The 11645-nt window shown below is 44.9% G+C and overlaps 1 protein-coding gene across 1 annotated transcript in view; it reads right to left on the bottom strand.

The window, feature by feature from the left end:
• Positions 1-11645, bottom strand: part of LOC106805614 (uncharacterized protein ZK1073.1-like) — a 47691-nt gene that overhangs the window by 35326 nt on the left and 720 nt on the right. The gene's annotated exons all lie outside the window — the stretch shown is intronic.

The raw sequence follows: 11645 nt of genomic DNA on the forward strand, positions 1-11645 counted from the left end.
TTGGCGCAGAGCACAGCGCTCATCTAACGTCTACTTGCGGTGCTTCATGTGGTGGAGTGGTGGATTCTGTAAACCCTGTTAGTCCCAAATTGTTCAGCATACACCCGAAACAGTGGAATGCCACAGGGATGGTATCAGGAACCTTCTCAAAAGAATGTTCGTTGGGATCGTTATGAAAGTTGCCACGAGATGGCGCGTACGTATTAAGTGTCTTCAGATTAAAGATGGAAGGCTCCATCATACGTAGTAGCAACAATATCTGCAAGACAGAATAGGTAAGCACTCATCCATTTACCTACGCAAGCCTACAGGCTCGCAATAGAGCAGCTGCCACCTGTAACCAATTAACGCAGGCAAAAACTCCACAGTCACCACCAACACATGCACTGGCAGTAGCCACTGCAGTGGCAATACGTTACATGTTAACATACTGACAGTACATAATGCCATAGAAATTATACGATTTAAGCGAAGCATAAACCTCTTTAACCAAATTTAGCCTTTTGAAATTTCACTGTGACATTGTAGCCTCATACATCCAGGCATGTATAGATTCTACTAGAAAACCCGGCAGTCAAATTCTTTCTAACAGACAGTCAACAAATCCATGTTTAACCCTCCTCTTGAGGGTCAAAGTTATCTGACACTCTACTCTTCGCATGTCAGCAGAAAAGTAGATTTCATGGTCCTTTCATAATGCCATAAAAATGCTAGGTCACCGCTGAAACAAAAAGTTTTTCAATCGCTCCGTCAGACCATGTCCTCAGAAAATGTCTAAAATCTGCCCTGTCCATTGACCTTTGACTGTGACCTCCAATTTCGGCACAGTGATGGCTTTTCCTACCATGATGCTATACACTCGACTTATCACGAGCCTAGGTCGTAGCCGTTTAGATTTTGTGCCGCAATTCTGCATTTCCTCCTATACCTTAAGTTAAGGAGTGAATGTTCCCGCCTTCTTACACGTCTTGACCTTTGACTTTGACCGGCCCAAGCTTCGACATCCCAACTCGTTTTCGATTACCCCCCCACGTCCCGGAATATCGTGACCGTACGTCGGCGCGTTAAGATTTTGTTGCCCACTGTTGACGGACGCTTCGGACGGACGCAACGGACGATGCAATGGGTGATTCGTACAGCTTGCATCTGACGTATGTCAGATGAGGCTAACAAACAACTTCGAAATTTAACGCTTTTCGCGCGCGGTTCTGTATCATGGCGGCAAAGTCGGACGCAGGCTCACGTACCAGCCACCACATGCACTTTCAATAATAGAGCAGTTATATAGTTCATAGTAGAGGCAGGCACTCAATAACAGGCACTTCAATAAAGAGAGTAGAGAAACATTAAAACTGTTGGCATAAATAGGATTTCGTATTTATTTAGGCATTATATTTTATTTGAAAAGCTCCAAGTGCCTGTGACCAGCCACAGTCATAGAATATCATATATATAACACGTGTTATATGATATCAGGAGTTAATGAGACATTTGTCTCATTCAACTCCTGATGATATCTATGAGCACATTCAGCCTTCATGACATTCAGCGCTTGGCAACACCGCATGGCAACCAGATGAGACGCGGATACTAGAGAAGCGTTGCCGAAGAGAGGTGTTGATCCCAAGCGCTATAAGCGCAGATCTTGCGCGCAGTTCCGCGCAAGGCGCCACGCGCACCGCGGCAACGTCGTGCGCGACTATGCACTGCTGGCCGCTATGGATCCGTGCCCGCCGAATGCAATAGGCCGGCGCACGGATCCATAGCTGCCAGCCGAAGAGTCGACGATTTTAGGGGCAATAGAATGAAAGGGCTCAGGTCCATTGAGGTGTTCTTGGTAGCTAATTAGAATTGTAAGTTCATTGGAAATATTCCGACAACTGTCCTATACAATATGTAAGCAAACGGCGCCGAATGTTTACTGTCATGGAATGATTATATTTGTAGCGAAGTCATGAAAGAAACAACAGTGTTTGCAACTGTTGCTCGCTCGGTCATAAGCCGACGCCGTTCTCTCTGTCTTTCTGGGTGTGTCCCTGTGCTGTCTCTCTGTGTCTCTCTCTCTCTCTCTCTCTCTCTCTTCTCTCTCTCTCTCTCTCTCTCTCTCTGTTTGTCTTCATTTCCTCTGTCTCTTTCTTGCCCTTTTCTCGCTTTGTCGCCGTTCTTTCCTTTTGCTCTCTCTGTCGCTGTCCTTCCCTCTCTCTCTGTCCCCCTCCCCTGTCTCTCTCTGTGTGTGTGGCTGTATGTATCTCTCTCTGTCTGTCTCTCTTCCTTCTATCTCCCTCTTGTCCGTCTTGTTTCTCGCCCCCTCTCCCTGCCTCTGTGCTGTGTCGCTTGTCCTCTGTCGCTCTTTCTCGCTTTGTCCATATGTGTGTCGCCCGTCTCTATCTGCTGTGTGTCTCTCGGCCCGCTCTCTCTCTCGCCCACGCGCTGGTCTGTTTGTGTTGTAGTGTGAGTCGCCCCCCCCCCCTGTGTGTGACTCTCTCTTCGCTGTCTCGTTTGTCTCGCGTGTCTCTCGTAGTTTCATTTCTGGGATGGCAACATGAATGTAACATTCTGTGTATTCTGAATGGTGTTTATGATGTATTTCTTCAGTGTGTTAGACAATCGCGCGATGCTAGAAACGAAACTGCGCCGACTGTTTACTGTCATGGCATTTATATTGTAGTTAACGTCTCCTCGGCGCCAAAGTGGCGGCGCGCGCAATGAATGACGGCCGCATAAACGACTTTTTGCCCGCCCTTCAACAGCATTATAACAGCAAGACCTCAATAGTTATGACGTTGTTAGACGTTGTATGGGAGAGGACATTGTCGGCGCCGCCGCCACAAACGCTTACGTGCGCACATGCGCTCGGCCATCATTCGCGCACCGGAACGGCGGCCCCCGTAAAGGCGCAGACTCGCGCAGCCGAAGAACAGCCGAAGCGGTTCGCGTCAGTCCCACCCGCGAGCTGCCATCATACGCGCGCGCCGCTGGAACGGGCCGCCCCGTAGATGCGGCAGACTCGCGGAGCGGAACAACAGCCCACGCGGGTTCGCGGTGAGTGCGGACGCCACGGCAGCGACCACACCCTGCCGCAACGAGGTTTATTGCATATTGTCATACAGCATATACGATAAGGAACTGAATAGCAGACATGTGCAGGGTTCGGCGGGCGCTCCTTAAGTCAGCTCGCCACTATACGTAATGCACTATATCGACATTAATTACACTGTATAACACTATACTTGGCGTCGCTCGCCCACCTAACAAGCTAGCCAGCTCACGCGTGCGTGTGCTGAGAGTAGCGTTTTTGCCCCTCCATCCGTTAACATTTATTTACAAGTAAACTCAATTAACGTCTCGTCGGCGCCAAAGTCGAGCGCGGTCGCGGCGAAATGAATTAAACGCATCACAACAATCCCGTATCCCGTACACATGTCCGTACAGAGCGTGTATGTACACATGCTCTAGTATCCCGTTAATAACGCCCGGACGCCACGGCAAAAACATTCCGCGCGCGTGCGGGGGAAACAAGAAAAACGCCGAAGCCATCGACACTGTAGCAGGCATTAAGCTTGACTTATGACCCTTTGTACTTATGACTTTGAAACGGCAAGTGCGTTATGTTAGCCTATAATCGATGAGTATGAAATATTTAGAATTACAAAGGAAACTGGAACTGAACTTGAATTTATATATAAGCAAAAGAAATGTACAACATACATTCTGCGTTATGTTATAAGTTCTCGAACATACTGTGTATAGTGTTATAATTTACGGGAAAGTGACGCGGAAATCGCGTAGCAATTAACGTTCCAGTTTCGGGTGACGTGACTACATGTACAAGTACAATTGCTAGCATCCGATCTGCACGTACACATATTACTTCGAAAGGGAAAGTCCGAAAACATGTTATAAGTTACGCCAAAGCTGAACAGAATGCGAACACAGGCCACTTCATGTGCATGACTTTCGTAAGAAGTGATAGATGAAAGATAGCCGATAGGCTATATAAGGTAGGTAGGTATGGCTAGGTACGTACAGGTAGGCGAGCAACATTATCTAACAATATATAAACATACTACAAGGCTTACACATGTGTGCGGTAATGAACGTTCTTTTCTTTGTGAGCATGTAGAAAGACGTGAACATTTAATGTAGTACACAGTTACGTGAAACTATTGTAACGACTACTATTAGGAGACTATTACGAGACTATTCGAACGTCTGTCTGCACCTATGGAAAGAAAATGTTTCGTTCTTTCGACTCCTGACATGGAGAACCTTACACTTGCACGCAGTACAACAAGCCTGGCATCATATATCGATGCGATGAAAGATCGATGGGTATGTATGAATTCGAAAGAAGATATGCCTCTATGCGTGTATGCTCTACGCTGTATGCAGAGGCTATGGTATTATGCACTTTGCTGCTCTGCTGATATATACAGATGCTTGAAGTATGAACGTCATGTCCAAACGATTCACACGCATGGGGGTAATAATGAGAATAGCTGGCTTGTGCTTTTCCACATAACGTCTTAGTGGGATATTCTCTAGTGCTTACTAAACAACCATGCAATCAGTGAGCGGCTGCGGGGTCTAGCATGGCCTACGATAATTACACTCGTGACGTTCACGATCGAGGCTTTTAAAAAGAAAACTGGTAGGACCTTTTAAACTCGGCAAGGTATCTTTTCGTACAGCTAAAGTTATAGTTAGTGCAGCCTGTGTGGAAACTCTCCACCGCGGAGCCAGTCTAAGCCGAATCGCCGTTCCGTTGTGTGGAAAATTCTCGGGAAAATTCCCTCCTGAAGAGAGCTGTCGCGCCATCTATGGGACGCCATATGTACGAGAATAGTTCAGGCGTGAAATGAAGAATTGAAAATCGCTTTTCTAGTAGAAAACCTAACGCGCGACCAAAAAACTTTGCAATTTACGAGGTATTTGGATTTAATTCTCGCCCTACGTGCAAGAGTCGAAACGCTTCTGCAATCGCCACAACTCCTCAATTGACCGACTTATGCCGGTTTATGTCTACCGAGGGCTCGGTAATAGTCTCTACATAGAGGGCCAGCGAATTCGATCAAAAGGTCGCCGCGACGGCGGCGCTTGTTTCGCGCTGTCGCGCTGGGATGTATATCCGGGCTGCCAGCTCGTCAGAGACAAATCGCCCGTCAGAGCTGCAAGTAAACGCTGTTTGACATTTGACCCGACACCTTCAACTTTGTTATAACGCACACGTACACGCGGGTACACGGAGATATCACTGCACGACTACACGCGGGTACACGCACGGACACGCACGTACACGCCAGATACACGCACGTACACACAGATACACGCACGTACACGCGGGTACACGCACGTGCACGCACGCTACCAGCGTGTTAGTGCGTGTATCTGTGTCGTCTGTGTACGTGCGTGTACCCGCGTGTCTCTGCGGTGTACGTGGCAGTGTACCCGCGTGTACGTGGGATCTCCGTGTACCCGCGTGTAGTGGCGTGTAACTGGTGTACGTGAGGATTGTACCGCGGTGTACGTGCGTGTATCTCCGTGTACCGCGTGTACGTTGCGTGTTCTGTGTGTTACCGTGCGTGTACTCTGCGTTGTACTGCGTGTACGCCCGCGTGTATCTGCGTGTACGTGGCGTGTACCGCGTGTACGGTGCGTGTACGTCGCGTGTATCTCCGTGCTACCCGCAGTGTACGTGGTGTACCGCGTGCACGTGCGTGTACCGGTTACCGCGTGATATCTTGTGTGTACGTGTCGTGTATCCTGCGTGAGTACTTGCGTGCCTACGTGCGCTGTACGTGCGTGTTCCGCGACTTGTACCCCGTTGTACGTGCGTTACCTGCGTGTACGTGCGTGTTACGTGCGTGTTACCTGCGTGTGGCGTGCGTGTACCCGCGTTCTACTGTACGTGCTACCCGGTGTGACAGTGCGTGTACCGCGTGCTACGTGCGTTATCCGCGTGTACGTGCGTGTATCTGCGTGTACGGACCGTGCTACCGCAAGTTAAGATCGTTGACTCGCTGCCCACACGTGGCAAGAAATATCAAACACGTGTGATATTTTCCCACGCAAGAAATCGCGGCGTTTTGACGCGCAACGCCTGATATTTTGTGCTTGGCGCCATCAGCCACGCGTGGCGATGCGCAGCACAAAACATCAGCGTGTGCGCAGGCTTAATCTTAAAAGCTTCCAATGAACATATTCCGATGGCGTCAAGCATTTTTTTACCTTATCACAAATATATAGCATTTATAGGAAGTACAAACGTGCAATGTTAAATAATTCATTTTCCCGATTTTATTTTTCGCTTGAAATTTCGAGGCAGGCCACCTTTAAATAAAAAGTCCTCACGTGAATAACTTCTTCGAATACAAGATTACACTTTCGCTTAAAACAATGAGAAGGGAAAACAGTAGTTATCAGGCCTTCATCAGCGTGCTTATCATCCTCATAGTTATCAGACGTGAATGCGTTCCCAAAGGGTGAATGAAATTATGTTTAACGTGAATGAACTTAATTTACCAAAAACTAAGGGCAACTTTAGTCGCAGCGTGAATTGAAATTTTTATAAGACACGACGGGTTGCATGACACTGAAGCACTGTTTAAATGATCTAAATGGTAAGTTGATGCAGAAAAGCGAGCCAAGAACCAGTCGGCTTGATGGCCGGGTAATTAATTTGGGGTTCGATCTTAATAGCGAAGGCCTGGTTGGAATAGAAGTTCGCCGGAGTGCTACTCATTGACTTTCTCACTCTAGCAGTAAAGGCTCATTGTGTTAAGTGAAGGTTCAACATATTCTTTTTTGTTTTGTATAACTCTCACTGCTTTTGTCATGGGGAGTGTTATTTATGCCTATCTTGGTACCACCTGCTGTAGTTGTAATCTTTAATCAAGCTAAAGTTTAGTCGTGTGTGCCTAATAGTAGGAAGGATATGTTGTTTCTTGTTCCATATATTTCAGCGGGGGTCCGTTGGTAGTGTTTAAGTTTGTTTGGTTTAGGTCCGTTTGATTTTGTGCGATTCTGTTGCTCTTCTTTTGATTTTTGCGGGTGTTCCGGTCTTTGCTATATGTTTTAATTTTTCTCCGTGTTTTGTAGTGTGCGGTTCTACTTGGAAAGATTTCCTCTGCGCGTGATGACAACCCGAGTCGGCTGCTGCTTGCTGTTAGTAGAATGCCCGAGTTTATTAAAGACGGAAACGGATTGCATTTTTTACGGCCACCTACAACTGTAACAACTTTCGATGTTTGTTCCCTGATGAACGACACTGCTGGGCAATCGCCACAGTCGCTTTGGAGATTTTTTATCGCTTAGCAAATTTATTCTTCGGTTTTTTGACTACGTTTATTTGGTGTGCGTCGCTTTCTCTTTTGTCGTGGACACGGCTTTTGTGATTTTTAAGTCCTATTCAGGCATTAGGTAACGGGGTATTTAGAAATAACACATATTGCTACGTGTTTCTTAGGGTGTTGCTACTTGTTAGTTGCAACACTGAGCCCTACGTTTATCTCTATGATTCTACGGTGATTACAGTAACAATCTTCATGTTCATAAGTCTAAGTGTATTTCTTATAGTAGTGTTTCGTAGCTAATTTTTATCTAGATCATTGCGAACTGTGTTGTAGGTATCATTGATTACTGGCCATAGCAGTTCGCGTGTACGTGCGTGTACCTGCGTGTACGTGCGTGTACGTGCGTGTACCTGCGTGTACGTGCGTGTACCCGCGTCTACGTACGTGTACCCGCGTGTACGTGCGTGTACCTGCGTGTACGTGCGTGCACCGCAAGTTAAGATCACGTGACTCGCTGCCACACGTGGAAGAAAATATCAAACACGTGTGATATTTTCCACACGCAAGAAATCGCGGTGTTTGCACGCGCACACGCTGTATTTTGTGCTGCGCCATCAGCCACGCGTGGCCGATGGCGCAGCACAAAACACAGCGTGTGCGGCAGGCTTAATTTAAAAGCTTCCAATGAACATATTCCCGATGGCGAGCAATTTTTTTACCTATCACAAATATTATAGCATTTATAGGCAAGTACAAACGTGCAATGTTAAAATAATTCATTTTTCCCGATTTTATTTTTCCGCTTGAAATTTCGAGGGCAGGCACCTTTAAATAAAAAGTCCTCACGTGAATAACTTCTCGAATACAGATTACACTTTCGTAAAATAATGAGAAGGGAAAAAACAGTAGTTATCAGTGCTTATCAGGTGCTTATCATCCTCAGTAGTTATCAGGTGAATGGTTCACCAAAGGGTGAATGAAATTATTTTGAAGTGAATGAAACTTAATTACCAAAAACATAAGGCAATTTAGTCGCAGGTGAATGAAATTTTGTTATAAAGACACGAGGGTGCATGACACTGAAGCACTGGTTTAAATGAACTAAATAGTGCAAGCGAGCCAAGAACACGGCCGGGTATGTGGGGGTCGACTCGAAAGCCTAGTGCTACTTTGACCCTCACAGCACTCATTTGTTAGTAAGTTCACTATTCTTTTTTATTTATACTCTCACGTTATACCTATCATACACCTGCTGTATTGTAACTAAGTTATGTGCTAAATAAAGAATCTGAATCGGTGTAGCGTGATTGTCACTGCGTTATTGATTGGCCTGCTATATTTCTACTTGGAAAGATTTCCTCTGCGCGTGATGACAACCCGAGTCGGCTGCTGCTTGCTGTAGAATGCGAGTTTATAAAGACGGAAACGGTTGCATTTTTTACGGCACCTACAACTTAACAACTTCGATTTTGTTCCCCTGATGAACGACACTGCGGATCGCCACAGTCGCTTGGAGATTTATTATCGTAGCAAATTTATCGTCGTTTTTTGACTACGTTTATTTGGTTGCGTCTTTCTCTTTTCGTGCACACGGCTTTTGTGATTTTAAGCCTATTAGGATTAGGTAACGGGTAGAAATAAACACATATTGCACGTGTTTGCTAGGGTGTTGCTACTTGTTAGTTGCAACCACTGAGCTATATAATTACATTACATAAATCAATCATTCAGTTAATCTATTATAGGTATACAGTAACGGTTTTCTAGCAATTGGAACGTAGGTATCTTGAACTGCATAGCAGTTTCCTATATAAACACGATAGCAAATACACTGGCTGTTCTTATCAAAACACATCGCCAGGTGAATAATGAAGGTGAACGATTTTCATTAGAATTGCGCCTAGGAAGCATACACCTCTTGTGGCAGACGATCGCTCGCCCCACCAAAAAATACAAACACCAACATAATTATGTATCCGCTACGCGTTCGTTCTAACACTAGCATGATTAGCTATCGGTCCTTCTCGTTTCTCTGAAAGCGAATCGTAGTGAAAAGCTACAACAGCTGGGGATTTGCACATCAGCCTTATCAGAACTTTACACCGCAGAGTAAATAGCAAACGAACATCGTCGTGAGTTTCGCGTGAAAGTGTGAAACGCAAAATGGTAAGCTAAGTAAGTTCGGTAAGCTGGGTAAGTGTCGACCCGATCCACACGACGAAGCTGACAGCTGGTTTTAAGTATAAATCGAAGATCTGTCGTCGAGATTCCGCGCATGGGTAGAATCTGAACAGGCAATTTGTAATACGCACAAGTGCGCGGACATGCATCCTGTGATCCTGTCTATGATTAAAATCGCTACGCAGTTTGTAACACAACCGATAGAAAATGCGTTTCACTTCACACACACTACTGCATGGTGACAAATGGGGGTTTATCGCAGAACCCATAGAACAGGGGGTGTGGCATGTGTGTACTAGATTACAACCTGCTAACTCAAACAGCTTCTAATCGAAAATGTGGCATCTAGGACAAGATATATGATTATCTCACCACGACACCACAAACGAAAGTTGGCACTAACACGGCAGTTGCTCAGGCCGAGTCACATAGCAAAGCATAGCAAATATTACGTCCTTTATAAAAAGTTCAATATTGAGATATAGATAGAATAAGGCAATATGGAAGCAATAACCAGTTCACAGCAGTTCCCCTACATTAAAAATTACAACAGCTCCTATTCCAAGTGTAATGAATGTAGCTAAGAACTTGCATTGACAGTCACTGAGTCTGTCACAATGGTTCGTGGAAATCCTATTTCATTTGTGACTTTGCAAGTTTGCATACAATACTTAAAGCAAGATAAGTAAAGCAGATAAAATAGAATAGATTCTCGGGATAACAGCTGTGTAACCTTCTAATTTACATTCACGGAGCACAATGCCTCGTGATATGTGTCTCGATCACTACACTAGCTATGCCTGAGCTAGCTCCAAGAAACGGTATTGCTAGGGTTATAATACCCTGTATATTGACGTTGGTCACACAGCCTGGTCGGTTTATGCCTGAGCTAGCTACTAACCATGATATCTGTACCGAGTGATAATCATAACTTTACAACTCGTCAGCCAGGTCTGAACAGCTTTACTAGGTAACTAGGTAACACATAAACGAACAGGTTTGTCTCTGCATAGTTCGAACATATAAACAGCGCTGACAATATCAATGATTACCTATGCCCAGCTATGTTAACATTTTATTGAGGCAAACGAGGGCATAATATGTACTTACACATGGACACGCATAAATACTATCAGCAGTAAATGTATAGATAGCAGGCCCGTAGCCAGGGGGGGTTCGGGGGGTTCGAACGAACTCCCCCCCCTCCCAGTTACTTCTTTTCATTTTCACAGTGAATTAATGTGGGGATTAAGCCTTCTATATAATACTGGCACTTATGCAGTATATGGCATTGTAAATGGCTTTTGTCCAAGCAGTAGGTGAATTGACCTAATTTTACTTGCTCATGTGGGCTCTTTTGTGCATAAGCTATAGCACGAGCAGTATGCAGGAAAACAGTAATCTCCATGTTTATTAATTATCATAAATAAATAAATGTATATATATGTCTGGTTGGGTTTCTGCACTAGTATTCTGTATATATATATATGTAAATGGAATGGATGGTTACATTTAGGCTGTAGTGTACCATCATGCCGTGCAGTGTAAAAACGAAAGCCGGTGTTTGGTAATTGTCTGTCATGTTGTAGGCTGACATTATTATCACTCCAGCAAGAATTACGTTACTCTTGAGTGATTACCGCGTATCCGACGACGTCAAACGTTATTTCGTTTTTGTAATTGTCAAATTGTTGTGGAAATAGACTAGACCACAATTAGAATACACTACTTTTGGAATTTGTGACTGTCTACAGGCGCGTAGCCAGCTTTATTCAAGCCATTTAAAAAAAAAATTATTTGCTTGGGGGGGCTCTTTTAATTGGAAGTTTGAAATCATAATGGACGATGTAACTTTTGTGTGCTCACAAACCATACAACTTGTAATTAAACTTTGCACTGGGATATTGGATAATGGTGCAAACTCTCCCTCCCTTTCTCTAGCTCTCTATCTCTCTATCTCTCTATCTCTCTATCTCTCTATCTCTCTATCTCTATCTCTATCTCTATCTCTATCTCTATCTCTATCTCTATCTCTATCTCTATCTCTATCTCTATCTCTATCTCTATCTCTATCTCTATCTCTATCTCTCTCTATCTCTCTCTATCTCTCTCTATCTCTCTCTCTCTCTCTCTCTCTCTCTCTCTCTCTCTCTCTCTCTCTCTCTCTCTCTC

This window comes from Priapulus caudatus, unplaced genomic scaffold, assembly GCF_000485595.1.
Source record: "Priapulus caudatus unplaced genomic scaffold, Priapulus_caudatus-5.0.1 Scaffold120, whole genome shotgun sequence".
Lineage (NCBI taxonomy): Eukaryota > Metazoa > Priapulida > Priapulimorpha > Priapulimorphida > Priapulidae > Priapulus > Priapulus caudatus.